Below are 10,230 nucleotides of genomic sequence, written 5' to 3'. Positions count from 1 at the left end.
GGAGGGAAGGAAGGAAGGAAGGAAGGAAGGGGGGAGGGAGAGAGGGAGGGAAGGAGGGAGGGAGGGAAAGAATGAAAGAGAGAGAGAGGGAGGGAGGGAAAGAAAAGAAAGAAAGAGAAGAGAAAGAAAGAGAAAGAGAAAGAAAGAAAAAGAAAGAAAGAAAGAAAGAAAGAAAGAAAGAAAGAAAGAAAGAAAGAAAGAAAGAAAGAAAGAAAGAAAGAAAGAAAGGAAGGAAGGAAGGAAGGAAGTGGAATCACAGTATTTGTCTTTTTGCAATGGGCATATTTCACTTAACATAACATCCTGAAGGTTCATCAGTGTTGGAGCATGTGCCAGAACTTCCTTGTTCAGGCTGGATGTTGCATTGTGTGGTTACAGCATATTTTGTTTATCCATCCATCTCTCAGTGCACACCTGGACTGCTGCCACCTCTTGACTATTGTAAATAATGTTGCTATGAATGTGGGTGTGCAAATACCTGTTTGAGTCTCTACTTCATTCATTTTATCTCTTTATATTTTAAGACATAGTTTTTTGGATGTCACTTCTCATCAGTTCATTCCTGGGAAGCTCAGCTGGGAAGTTACTGGTGTCTGTCTCATCCAAAAGGTTAAATCTTCCAGTGTCCTGAGTATACACCAGCAATTAGCTAATGCAGGACCACATTGAAATGCCTGTTGCTGAGATTGTTGTCAGCTGAATTATGGGCTCCAGGTAGATGACAGTGAGGCTGCGTTTCACAAATGTGTCATCTGACTTTCAGAAACTTCCCATTTCATACCAACTGTGCTCTGACAGCACCAAAGAAGCTGCAACCTGAGAGCTAAGGTGTACCTAGCCTCAGAGAAGAAAAGTGTAAAAGGAACCTCTTTAATTCATTTCCTCACTGATCTTCTCTATTAATACGTTGCCATCAGTTAACTTTTCTATTCTCTATTTGGAAATTTCCTTACTAAACAAAATTCTATCTGATTCTTTCTAAGTAGACTATGAGGCACTATTAACCCAAATTATGCATGAAGGATTATTTCAAGAAATGAGAGGGAGGAAGGTGGCAGGATGGTGTTGGAAAGCACTATGGTGTGTGTGGACAACACTGAGTATGTGTGGAATGGGGACTTTTTACCCACCCGGCTGCAGGCCCAGCAGGACGCTGTCAACATAGTATGTCATTCAAAACCTGCAGCAGGCTGGGCGCGGTGGCTCACGCCTGTAATCCAAGCACTTTGGGAGGCCGAGGTGGGCAGATCATGAGGTCAGGAGTTCGAGACCAGCCTGACCAACATGGTGAAACCCTATCTCTACTAAAAATACAAAAATTAGCCTGGTGTGGTGGCGGGTGCCTGTAGTCCCAGCTACTTGGGAGGCTTAGGCAGGAGAATCACTTGAACCCAGGAGCCAGAGGTTGCAGTGAACCAAGATCGCACCATTGCATACCGGCCTAGGTGACAGAGCAAGACTCAGTCTCAAAAATAAAATCAAATAAACAAAACCCGCAGCAACCCTGAGAACAACATGGCCCTCATCACACTGGCTAATGACTGTGAAGTGCTGACCACACTCACTCCAGACACTGGCTGTATCCTGCCCAAGCTACACACCATCCAACCCAAGGGCAGGATCACCTTCTGCACTGGCATCCACATGGCCCATCTGGCTCTGAAGCACCAACGGGGCTCACACTCTTCCTACCTCACTCATCTTTGGGGCAGTTTTGTGGGATTTCCCTAAGGAAAGGGTCTATTTTTTAAAAACGGCCCCAAGGCCTACAGTTCTAAATCCAGAGCATGTCTGAGCATGAGTCTAGGTTCCTGTATCCCTGCCCCACTGTGGGGCCGGAAGCCCTGCGTCCTCCTCAGTGAAGGGCGGAGACTGCCCATCCCTATAGTGGATCCGTATCTGGCCCTGTCCCCCTTCGCTCCTTACAGGGCAAGGGAAGCTCTGAAGCTGCTTCTTTCTTTCTTTATTGCAATTGGCTTAGTTCCTGCTTCTTTTCCTGCCTATGTCACCAGCAGGGAGGGAAGGAGACTCCTCCAACAAGAAGGTCCCCACCCCACATAGTGCCATTGTCAATGCCAGGAATCCAGAAGGTCTCAACCCACAAACCGCAACAGCCCTCTCCAGGCACGGGTGACCAAAGCTCTCCTTCGGCAATACCTGCGATGGATAAGGCACCAAGCCAGGCAACTTTGCATCCATCAACTCACACAGCTACATCACTACCAAACCTGGGCTCACCGTTCTTTTAACCAAAGATGGAGGATCCTTTTCCAAGGCTGACCTGCACTCCTAGTTGCCATGGAGAAAGAAGAAACCCTGGTTCCTTCACTGCATGGTTCCTATGAGGCCTCGGAGGCAGCAGCTGCCTTGTGCTTCTCTCTCTCTCTGGACCTCACGTGACCTCTAGACCTCACTGGACACAGACCCTGTGACTCCAGACAAAGGGTCTGGAACTTTCTGGGGCCCAGTCCAGCAATTCCTGCTCAGAGAGACTCATGGTTTGAAACCAAATGATGCATTTGTGCAGCCCTCTAGTTGTAACATTTGCTCAAGGATTATGAACTGCGAAGCTAGCACTGGACCGGGTTCACTCCTCAGAGCCTCTGAACCCAGTGATGCAGAGAGAGATGCAGACCCCGAGTCAGAAACAACACTACCTGGGCAGTGCAAGGAGCTGATGCCAAGATGCAAGGGCTGCAGTGAGGCCTTGGGGAGAACTTGCGGCTGCCAGTTCATTCTGGAGATGGATACAGGGTAGTAATATGAGACAGTGTAGTGGTAGGAGCCCACAAGGTGAGGCCAGTGTGCTGGGTTCAAACCCTGCCTCCATCACTTACAGGTGTATGACCTTGGGCGGGTGATTTCACTTCTCACAGTCTCTTTCCCATCCATAAAATGAGGTTAATAGGAGTACCTAAAGCAAAAGTTGTTTTAGGATTAAATTAGTAAATAGATGTAATATGCTTAAAACCACAGCTAGCACACAATGAATGCTGCCTTTGTGTTCAGGACCACTGTGATTGTTGTTACTATTAACACAAGGAGTCTGCTTAGGTCAGACCTCTGCAAAGATATCGTAGGCCTAGCACCAAGGTTTTCATGGAAGTGTAGTGACTTTCACAGGATATGCTGTTGATGAATAGAGCAAGGTCAAGTTTTACCACGACCTTTTCTCTAGCAAGTTAGCTAAGGATCCACTAACTGCAGACTCAGGTTGTCAGCATGTGTGTCGCTCAAATCAAAGGGAACCCAAACTGGTAACCCAAATCCCAGGCATCTCTGCATACATAATTTTCGCTTCATTAATGTATTTAGTCAACAAACTTTTGCCAACTTCCTAATGTGTCCGACCCTAGCATGGCTCCATGAGAAATCAAAAAATGAATCAAGCTTCAAAGACCAGTTGAGATTAGAATAAAGGTGATCTGTCTATCCATCCATCCAGCCACCCATCAATCTATCCATCCATCCATCCATCCACCCATGCATCCATCCATCCTTTGAAACATTGACTAACTTCCATCGTACCCAACCCATCAGGATAGTTGTTGCCCTAACTGAATGGGATGATTTTAGGAGTGTTAGGAAAATGCTCAAGACCTTCCTCCAAATCCTCACTTACCTCTGATTGGCATTCAGAGTTTTACTATTAAATCTTTATTCCTTAGACTTAAAAGTACCTCCTGGGAGGGACAAAATGTTGAGCCATTATGAGTCATTTACACCTTAGAGTTTAAACCAGATCCAAGGGCAGATATCGATGGAAATTGGAGGAGCCAGAAGAGTCCCCCGCCCACTCAGGGAGAGGATTGGGAGAGAGGGGCTGGAGCCTCGGGGCCAGCCTCCCTACCCCCTCATTTTCCCTGGCTCTGTGTGTGCCTGTGGCCCTGACTCTGAGAGGCAGGAAGGGAGGTATAGTGCTAGCCAGGCTCCCTGCTACTCATACGTGCTGGAGTCCAATAACTGTTTGATGAACGAAGAACAAATCAATACCTTTCTATTTAGATTTCGCCACATCGTGTTTCTGTGACTTTGCCCTCTGGTCCAGGAAACACTGTTTTATCCAAGAGGAGCCTTGGGCCAGGGTCACAGGGCAGGGAATTTTCATACTTCAGCCCAGAACAGGAATGAATTGTTCCAAAGAAAATCAAGACTAATGAAAGTTTCACAAAATATCTATAAAATGGAACGTTATGTCCATTTCATTCATTGTCATAGAATAATATCCCTAAAAAATATCGTAATATTTTAAAGCAATTTGGAGTTTACATTTTCTCCCTGTGGGGTATCCTAATACACAATGAATGCCAAGAAATCAAAGCCAGTTGTAAATTAAGTGTCATGAACTTGTAGTCAAATCATCTCAAAGGCAAAGTTATAAAAAAATAATTTTTAAATGCCCAGCATACAATTATAGATAATATGGGCACATTTTATTATTATGCTAGTACCCCTACATATTCCCATATTCTTAAAATGTTTTTCAGCAAAGGCAATGATTCTATCTCCAAGTTAGTTCATTCCTTTAACAATTTCATTTCAGCCTGTGTAACTTCTTTAGGTGGGGTGGAGGATCTAATGAAAAGGTCTATTTCATTGTCAGGTAAAATTCTGCATGGTTTTACGTAACTTTCCTGGCATAGATAGTGAAATAGTATATCTGGTGGGAAACCTCTAAGGATAGAGGATCTGGGCTTGTAAATGACCTGAACCAAAGTTGTTTTTGTTTGTGACTGTTCACTTCCAAAGAAAAGACCAAAAAAGCTATGCAGGTGTGGGTGATGTCAATCCTCCGTCAATAACATTTAACAGATGCTTCCGAATGCCTGCTCCAAGCTCCTGACACTACTAGATGTGCTGCCTTTCTGTCCTTCACCGTCCCATTGCCAGGGACACAGGGGCCAGGCTTCCAGTCCATGCCCAGAGCACTCATCCACACCAGATTCCTTCGCTGCATCTTTTTTTTAAGCACCAACCAGAGCCTGGCAGATTGATGCATGCTATGGAAGACACGCAGAAGCCCAAGTAAGTCCCTGGCCCCGGAGCATCTGTGGTGGGCTCAGTGAGTAAGGGGTGGAAATGCTTGTCATGTTAAATCCATGGCTCTCAGCACACTTCTGAATTCCAGAATCGCCCACAGTGATTTTCAAAATTGAAAAGGAACTGGAATTTGTGCCTTGAGAGGGTCCCCAAACCTTGGAGCCACTCAGGGTGCTGGCTTTCGGCTACACATTCCCACCAAGAGATTTCATTCTTGCAATTTTCAAGGCCAAACATCTCCTAATCATAGAATCACTCCTCAAAGGGCTGGAGGCATTCCCAGCCCGGCCCAGTTCCCTCAGCCACCCTCAGGTGCTGCCTTCACTTCCAGAAGAACTCTCCCTAGCCCTCCTGGACATTGTTCTCAAGCAAATGTCTTGACCTTCCAAGAAAGCCACCTTCTTCCATCAGCACCGGCTTCACGGTATGCCATGTCTCTTATCTCCAACTCATAGCAAATTGTCCCTCTTTCCACTCTGTGCTCCTCGACCCATCCAGCTCCACATGCCACCAACAGACCACCCGAATCACTCACAGCTGCAGTTGTAGAAAAAAGCAAACAAACAAAAGCAGTTGCTCGTTGATCGGAATCGACCAGCATGCTTCTAGGGCCCATAGCAGCCTGAAGGCTGAGAAGCTGAGTCACTCAATAGCAGAAAAACCCAGAGCAGTGTGGGGACAACTGCCAGGTGGTGGCTCAGAGGAGGACACAGTCGCTGTGGGCAGGTGGTCAGGGCACAGGAGGGAGTGAGCTGTGGATTTTTAGTAATCTACAAGAATCAGGCAGTTCCAGGACACAGGGAAGTGAGTATAAAGAGCCAGTGGACCCAGAGCCAAGAGCCTGGGCAGGCGTGGGCTGGACTCTGGACGCCCTGCAACCCTGCCAGGCTGGGAAGGGGAGGCTTGACCCTGAGGGCGTGTTAGGAAAGAGATGCCCAGTTCAGGTGTATTGCGCATTTTTTTTCCACAGTGCAGAAATGACATTTCTGGTTGGTCTTGAATGTCTCCTCTGGCCAAGCCACCTCCTCTCATGCTAGTTAACCAAGTGGCACGTGTGCCCACGCAGGCCGTTCTAAGGAACACTATAATTGTCTAGGCAATTTTCTCTCAAATACTCCGGCCTGGAAGCGTCCGGTCAGCAGAAGAGGGAAGGCAGGAGGGTGGCAGCATTCTGGCTGAGTCCTCTTGTACATGGGAGCTGGAGTCCAGCCAGGCTCCAGAGTGGCTCCGGCTGGCAAGGGACCTGAACAGGAAGATGGGACTCGAGGTTTTCTGCATGTGAGTTTGGGGTGAAGCTGTGGATGTGGGGTGGGCAGGGTTGGGGTTGACAGTCATCTGTTTCGGAAGCCCTGAATCCCCGCCCATTACATATGCCTGCGGCCAGGAGCGTTCTCCAAGGGGAACTGGCTGTGCTGGCCCCTGCAGGAAAGGCAGCTGGAGGCTGGGCTGGGCAGCCCCCAGAGGACCCCACGCAGCCGGCCGGAGGGCAGCCAGGCTCCTAATGAGCCAGGAAGGACAGTAATCCGGTTCCTGAGAGTTTGGGCAGAACTCTTTTCATCGCTTACCAGGCCTGTTTGGGAGCAAGGACTGAATCTGTTGAGTGTTTTGAGGCCACGGGTCAGCTTGGGGAGCTTGGCGCCACTGACCCTTCTGTCTGCTGGGACTGCAAAGAGGGCCAGGCGGAACATTCTCTTCCTCCCTAAATACACCCCTGCCCTCCAACACAGACACATATTAGCATGGCAGAAGGGGTGGGAAAGTGATAGATCTCTCTCAGTAAGGGTAAAACAATGGTGCTGAAGAGGAGGAATATGATGCAATTTGAGACATGAGCTAATCCTTCAATTACCTGGGGCCCCACATCCCTAACAGCTGCCACCGCTTCCCAGGATGGGCAGGAGGGACCCAGGCAAAATAGAAAAGGAACCAGGATTAGTGTCCTGAGACGGTCCCCAACCTTGGAGTGCTGTCCTCACTGGCTTTAAATGGGTGCTGGCTTTAATTCCTGCAGTGCTCAAAACCAGACATCTCTTGATCACTGGGTTTCATTTTTGAAGTCTTGGGAAACCAGAGGACAGCTCATCACTGAGCGCACCCAGGGGCTGCGTCCAGGTCTGCTGTGAAAAGATGCTGTCGTCTGGGCTCAGTGCTCATGCCTGTGTCTCTCCGTCACTCACTGGAGTTGAGGACGGGCTTATCTGTTAGGACGATAAAACTTCAGTAGCATACGCCTTGCATGTGCTGGTATCCTTCCCAAAGGGCTTGTCAGTTTTTACATCTATTATCTCATCATCTTCTAGACGTCTCTGGGGGAGGAGCTATTCCAGTGTAGATAGTCAGGTGAGTAATAGGCTGAGTAGCTTGCCCAAGATTAGTCAGACTTGAAGCCAGCACCAGCCCCCATCCTTATCTGGCTCCAGTCTGATTTGCAAATCTCAAGCTTACTGTGTTTTATTCACCCATCTGTATAATGGGTTCAATGCTTCTTAAGGCATCCACAGAAAATCTATAAAAGGAAGACACATAGATTCTTCCTTTGGTGCTATGAAAAAAATGTCACTATTAAATATTTCCTGTTTTCCAGTTAGTTTTATTTTAGATAAAGATCAATAAAATGGAATATGTCCATTTTTGTTTTTAAAAAAATCATTCTGGGCCGAAACGGGTGGATCACGAGGTCAGGAGATCAAGACCATCCTGGCTAACACAGTGAAACCCCATCTGTACTAGAAAATACAAAAAACTAGCCGGACGAGGTGGCGGGCGCCTGTAGTCCCAGCTACTCGGGAGGCTGAGGCAGGAGAATGGTGTGAACCCAGGAGGCGGAGCTTGCAGTGAGCTGAGATCTGTTGCCTATTTATCGAAAAAGGTCTTTCATTACACAGAATAAGAAGTCTAAAAGTCTGTTTTCAAGGCTAGTACCGATGTATTTTTAAAATGCAGGTGGTCAGCCTTGCCAGCTCAGGAATGATTCTTGGCGTTTTCAAACTCAAACGTTCTTCCTTCCCGCTGATCTGTGGATTCCTCATTCACACCATTTGCAGGACAAGTGGCTGCCAGGGCCAAGGACTTTTCACTGAGTGGCCAACAGCAACATTGTGTGGGGAATTTTCTACTCCAGGCCATTTGCTGGGAGGGCTCCTGGGCCTGAGCTGCTACGGCCTCCTTCGTCTCTCCCTGTGGGGTGACTCTGTAAAAAGAAAGACGGGAGAAGCTGAGGCTCATTCACTCACCTTGTCCACTTCATTCCCAAGAGAAGTATTGGGGGGACCTGCCAGGGTTAGGGGAAGCTCTAAGCTGAGCCCCTTGTGCAAAGAGGCAAGTCACTTGGAGGAAGCTGTTTTCTTCTAGGCCTGGAAGTGCACATGCTCGTCTACAGCTTTCCTGGAAGAAGAAAAAAAACAGAAACTGAGATTTAGAACACCAGGTCTGTTTCCACTGGCGGCCACTCTTGCGCACAGGAGACCAGCAAGAGCTTTGCTTTCAAAAGGCTCTTCCATGGCAGATATTCACAGAGACATCAGGGCTACACTTAAATGAAGGAAAAGTAAACATATGAAACCATATTTTTCATTCCACAGAACACTGCAAGAGTGTCTCTGTTCCTTTCCACATCCTAACTCGATGCACTCATTGTTTTAAGGGGGAAAACCCAATGTCCAGGTCCTGGCATGTCCATAACAGGCAGGGCCAGCTTCATGGGCATGTGCGCTGTGCAGTTACAGGGAGCCCCGTGCTCAGAAAGGCTTGCACTGGGCTTGATGTTCTGCAGACGCCATCTTGACATTCTTAATAATTTCTGAACAAGGGGTTCTGTATTTTCATTTTGCACTGGGTTCTGCAAATTTTCTAGTCAGTCCTGAGAGCAGGCAAAGGTAACCTACAGGGCCTGGTACTCTTCAGAGCAAATGCACAACCTGGCCACTGTGTATATGTCGAAAGGCTAAGCTGCACCCACCATGCACTACTTTATCTGCAAGGCCTTTGCTTACACAAGGATTTCTGCAATCTGAAATCTCATATCTGACCCAATTAATTCTAAATGTCTTTATATCAAAGTATCACAGGCTTTCCTGGAAGACTGACCCAATCATGTTCTCACCACTGTGAGTGTATGCTTTAGGGCCTGGGCCAGGAGGAGATTTGTTCTCAAAGGTCATCCATGGGCCGGGGGCAGTGGCTCACACCTATCATCACAGAACTTTGGGAGTCCAAGGCGGGCGGATCATGAGGTCAGGAGTTCGAGACCAGCCTGACCAACATGGTGAAACCTTGTCTCTACTAAAATACAAAATTAGCCAGGCATGGTGGCAGGCACCTGTAATCCCAGCTACTAAGGAGGCTGAGGCAGGAGAATCACTTGAACCTGCGAGGTGGAGGTTGCAGTGAGCTGAGATTGCGCCATTGCACTCCAGCCTGGGTGACAAAGTGAGACTCTGTCTCAAAAAAAAAAAAAAAAAAAAAAGTCATCCATGAAAATATAAATGTCTGTAGGGTAACTTCTTGGCCTAGATTAACAGTGAGGGAGGCTCAGTGCCCACGATGGACTGGAGTCCCAGGAAGAGGACCCAGGTTGTAAGAACAGGCTTCCATGGGGCTCTGGGAAGGTAAGAGCTAGATGGCAGCAAGATAAATAAGGAACCCCTACACACACACTTTTCTAGATGGCGGAAGACAGGGGTGCAGGGTCACATGAGGGAAGGTAAGATTGTAGCTGGAGAAGAGAATATTAGACAAAGGCAGTGGGAGAGCCTAGCCTTATGGGTAGGTGAGACAATATTTGAGGGACAGGCCAAGGACAACTGTCCCCATCTCAGGAGATCCCAAAGAAAGCCTGCAGTCAGCAGGCAGGCCCAGCAGAACAGACATCTGAACTATGACTCTCTGTTACACCGTCTTGGACTCTTTAAACTCCTAATAAGACCTTTAAAAGTTATATCAGGCCGGGTATGGTGGTGGCTCATGCCTGTAATCCCAGCACTTTGGGAGTCCGAGGCGGGCAGATCATTTGAGGTCAGGAGTTTGAGACCAGCCTAGCCAACATGGTGAAACCCCGTCTCTACTAAAAATACAAAAATTAGCTGGGTGTGGTGGCAGGCACCTGTAATCCCAGCTATCAGGGAGGCTGAGGCAGGAGAATCACTTGAACCCAGGAGGCGGAGGTTGCAGTGAGCCGAGATCGTGCCATTG

At 47.8% G+C, this 10,230-nt stretch overlaps 1 protein-coding gene across 3 annotated transcripts in view; it reads left to right on the top strand.

The window, feature by feature from the left end:
- Nucleotides 1-10,230, top strand: part of CLDN14 (claudin 14) — an 81,636-nt gene that overhangs the window by 56,094 nt on the left and 15,312 nt on the right. Inside the window, exon 1 of one of the 3 annotated variants that reach the window (XM_017894639.1) lies at nt 4,837-5,025. The exons of 1 other annotated variant lie outside the window; for it this stretch is intronic. The gene's annotated coding sequence lies outside the window, so the exon portion shown is untranslated. Of the gene's footprint in view, nt 1-4,836; nt 5,026-5,647; nt 6,319-10,230 lie in introns of those variants that run through there. One more of the 3 variants, XM_017894637.1, reaches the window with a different exon arrangement.

Source organism: Rhinopithecus bieti, unplaced genomic scaffold (assembly GCF_001698545.2).
Source record: "Rhinopithecus bieti isolate Rb0 unplaced genomic scaffold, ASM169854v2 scaffold_25394, whole genome shotgun sequence".
Classification (NCBI taxonomy): Eukaryota; Metazoa; Chordata; class Mammalia; order Primates; family Cercopithecidae; genus Rhinopithecus; species Rhinopithecus bieti.
Note: the sequence above shows the minus strand (reverse complement) of the source record. Positions and strands in the feature narration are given on the sequence as shown.